The sequence below is a fragment of the Fukomys damarensis genome, unplaced genomic scaffold (assembly GCF_012274545.1).
Source record: "Fukomys damarensis isolate Sample0158 unplaced genomic scaffold, DMR_v1.0_HiC HiC_scaffold_15, whole genome shotgun sequence".
In the NCBI taxonomy this organism is placed as follows: Eukaryota; Metazoa; Chordata; class Mammalia; order Rodentia; family Bathyergidae; genus Fukomys; species Fukomys damarensis.
The window spans coordinates 17,904,355-17,907,971 of record NW_022900927.1 but is presented as its reverse complement, the minus strand read 5'-3'; the positions used below and the strand labels follow the sequence as shown (position 1 = coordinate 17,907,971).

At 43.9% G+C, this 3,617-nt stretch overlaps 1 protein-coding gene across 4 annotated transcripts in view; it reads left to right on the top strand.

The window, feature by feature from the left end:
• Window positions 1-1,401: 1,401 nt before the first annotated feature.
• Galnt6 (polypeptide N-acetylgalactosaminyltransferase 6) overlaps window positions 1,402-3,617 on the top strand; it is a 34,323-nt gene continuing 32,107 nt past the window's right edge. For 3 of the 4 annotated variants that reach the window (XM_033763637.1, XM_033763636.1, XM_033763635.1), the window contains exons 1-2: window positions 3,058-3,125; window positions 3,230-3,351. The gene's annotated coding sequence lies outside the window, so the exon portion shown is untranslated. Of the gene's footprint in view, window positions 1,457-3,057; window positions 3,126-3,229; window positions 3,352-3,617 lie in introns of those variants that run through there. The other variant, XM_010628568.2, reaches the window with a different exon arrangement.

The following is a 3,617-nucleotide window of genomic DNA, read 5'->3' as shown; positions in this document are numbered from 1 at the left end:
CTGTACCTGTGTCTTGGTTCTTACTTTTTTCCCCATTCCCTTTTCCTCCCTTCAACCCCGCACCCCTTCTTATTTACAAAAGCTTTGTTTCCATTTTTTTTCTTTTCCCATTTTCTTCTTTCCCTTCCCTCCTTTCCCCCTCCCCGCTCCTTTGTTGTCCTTTTTCAAACATTTTCTTGAACATTTCCCAATATCTGTTGTACATTTTGGTCCTTATTTTCACTTTCATTTTCTCACACCAGGGAAACAATGTGGTAGTTATGTGTGTCTTATTTATCTCACTTCAGGGTATGAAGTGCATCCATTTAGCTATAAATGTCTTAAGGTTATCCTTTTTTATAGCAGAGTAGCAGTGCAGTACTTAATTGCATTAAAAAAAACTCATATCTTTATCAACTCATTGGTTGCTGGCATTCTGGCTGCTTTCAAGATTTAGCTATTACAAATTGAGCCACTGTAAATATGGTGTGTATACATTGCTGTGATATGATGCTTTTAATTCTTTCAGATACCAAGGAGGGGAATAGCTGGGCCAAATGGAATCTCTAGTTTTAGCTCTTTGAAAAATCTCCACACTGATTTCCACAGTGGTTGCACCAGTCTGCACTCCCACCAACAGTGAAGAGGGTTCCTTTTGCCCCACATCTCCACCAGCATTTATTATTGGTTGATTTCTTTATAATGGCCATTCTTTCTGGAGTGGATGGGATTGTTTTAATTTGCATCTCTTGAATGACCAGCAATATTGAACATTTTTTCATATATTTGCTGTTTCTACTGCATCTGAGAAGTGTCTATGCATTTCAGATATCTATTTTTGGATTGAGTTTTTAAAATAGGAGGGGTCTTATTTTTTTTTTTTAGTTCTTTATATATTCTAGATTGTAGTCCTTTGTCTGACCCAGTCCTTCTTAATTTTAATTTTGTGACAGGATCTCATAAATTTCCCAAGCTGATCTTGAATTTGTGATCCTCCTGCCTTGGCTTCCACATAGCTGGGATTACAGTATGCTTTACCATACCTGGCTTTTTTTTTTTTAAACCATGAGTATATAAGCTGGGCATGGTGGTGCACTCAGTGGGATGAGGCAAGAGGATTACTGCGAATTCAAGGCCAATTTGAACATAGTGGGTTCAAGGTCAGCCTGAACTACCTAGCGAGACCCTATCTCAAAAAAACAAAAAATAGAGTAAAATTATGTGCATATATTACTTTTTCATTTAAAGAAAAGTTTCCCCCCACCCTGGGGAATAAACCCAGGGCCTTGCACATGCTAGAAAAACTCACTCTCTACTGAGTTATACCCCAAGCCCCCCAAAAACATTATTTACAGTAGTCTGCCAGGAATGGAAGCCAAGGTGCCAGTCACTACAATGTGGTGTATCCTTTCCAGACCTTCCTGGAGCAAGCCTGAACCATCCTTCTTCTAGAAAAGAACATCTCAGTGCATGACACGTAAGGAGTAGTTTTACTGCGTGTGCCTTCCAATTATACAGCTCGCCGTTCTGAAGAGTCAAAGTCACATTTAAAACCAGATCAGTGCTCGCCTCAGCAGCGCAATACTAAAACCAGCTGAAGAAAAATGAGGTGAGCGATTGGCTTCTGAAATGTTAGGCACACATCACAGACTGTTGCCACTTCCTGGGAAGCTGTGCACATCTCTCAGGATCTCCAGGCTGGGGTCAGTGGCCACCAGCATGCCCAGAAGGAACTGAAGCCACTCACCTCAAGTCAGGTTAGGTCCTGACTAAGGATCACGTGTCTGAGGGTCAAACCCATACAGGGAATATCTAAATCCTAAGAAGAGAAAAATGAGGGGCAACATCCCATGATCTTGAGCAGGAAATGCTTTCATCCAGGAAAAGAGCTGTTAAGGCAAGTCACAAAAACAGGTACAGCGGGAGCAGTGAGTTAGAATGGCCCAAGAGTCTGTAAAGGGGCTAAAGAGGAAACTGAGGAAGCTCAGTAGAAAATGTCTCTTCAGAAGCTTAAACCGTCTCCTAGCCTCTAGTGTGAAAGGGAGTTGGTGGAAGTTGATAAAAGTTGGTGGGACAGATTCCCTGGCTACTTAAAATTGGGGAGATGGGTGACCATGCCAAGAGTGAGCAACACCTCCCTTTCCACCCGTTGGAATGTCGACCTTGCCTGTCCCCCTCATCTACTGTACCTGGGCAAACTTTTCAAACATTCCGCTGGCCTTCTCTCCAGACTCCTTCACAGAACACCTTCCTTGGCCTCCCTATGAATAGTTCAGTTCTGCCATGAGGTCCCAAAATAGAAAATAATATTGTTTATTTTCATTCAACTATTAATCCTCAAATAGCTCCCTCAACCCTTTCCAGTCACTCCTGCCAGACTAAGGGCCTACAAGATTACATCACAGAGGGCCCGGGATTTAGCTCCATGCCTGCTTCACAAGCTCAAAGACTGGAGTTCGATCCCCAGTACCAAAAAAACAACAAAACAAAAACTAACAAGATCACATCAAAGAATCTCAGGGCTGGAGAGGGCCATGAGCAGCTATGGTGCCGGTAATTGCAATTGCCTAGGCTGTAGTTCCAGCTCCACCACAACTTGTTCAATGATTCTCAAAGTTGAATGTGCACCAGAATCACCAGGAAGACTTTCTTAACTATTACAGCACTGGGGATGGAACCCAGGGCCTCTGCATTGACCTAAATCCCCAGCCCTTCATATATATATATACACACATATATATACATGATATATATACACACACATATATACGTACATATACATATATATACATATATATGTGTATATATACGTATATATACATATATACGTATATATGTGTATATATATACACATATATATGAATTTTATGTAATACATGTATGTATATATATATATATATGTGTGTGTGTGTGTGTGTGTGTGTGTGTGTGTGTGTGTGTGTATGTATGTTAAATCTGGGTGTAAAGGCCTGTAATAACAGCCCTGGAGGCTGAGGCAGGAGGATTGCCCCAAATTCAAGGTCAGCCTGAGCTACATAACGAGACCCTGTTTTGTTTTTTTTTCTTTTATTCCCCCTTAAATTGTACAGGCTGGGCTCAAACTTCTGATCCTCCTGCCTCAGCATCACAAAGTGCTGAAATGACAGGTATGTTCCACCACACCAAGCTCACCAGGAAGACTTTTGAAACACAAATTGCTGGGCTCCACCCCCAGAGTTTGAGGTTATCTCTGTACAACTATCTGCTGTAGGGCCTGGCGTCTACATTTCTAACACTCCCGAGCGCTACTGTGAGTGCAGGTCCGGGAAGCCACACTGAGGAACTCTCTGCAGCTGCGGGATCAGCGCCTCCCGCGTACAGGCCGAAGAAACGGTAAGTTGTCTGGTGGAGCTGAGGTTTCCTGAAACCTGGCACTTGGGAGTTCTAAACACAGTACGTGGCACGCGCGGTTAAAACCACGCTTGTCGCCTGGGGGAAGGGAGTCGTCGCCCGAGGCCTGCCTGCGAATGAAATCAAACCCGGGACGGGCCTGGGGCCCCACACGCCCAGCCGCGCAGGTCTACCGGGCGCCGAGGCACACTGTCCGCCAGGCTGCTCCTGCTCTGGCCTCTGGGGCTGCCAGGGCCCTCCAATCCGTT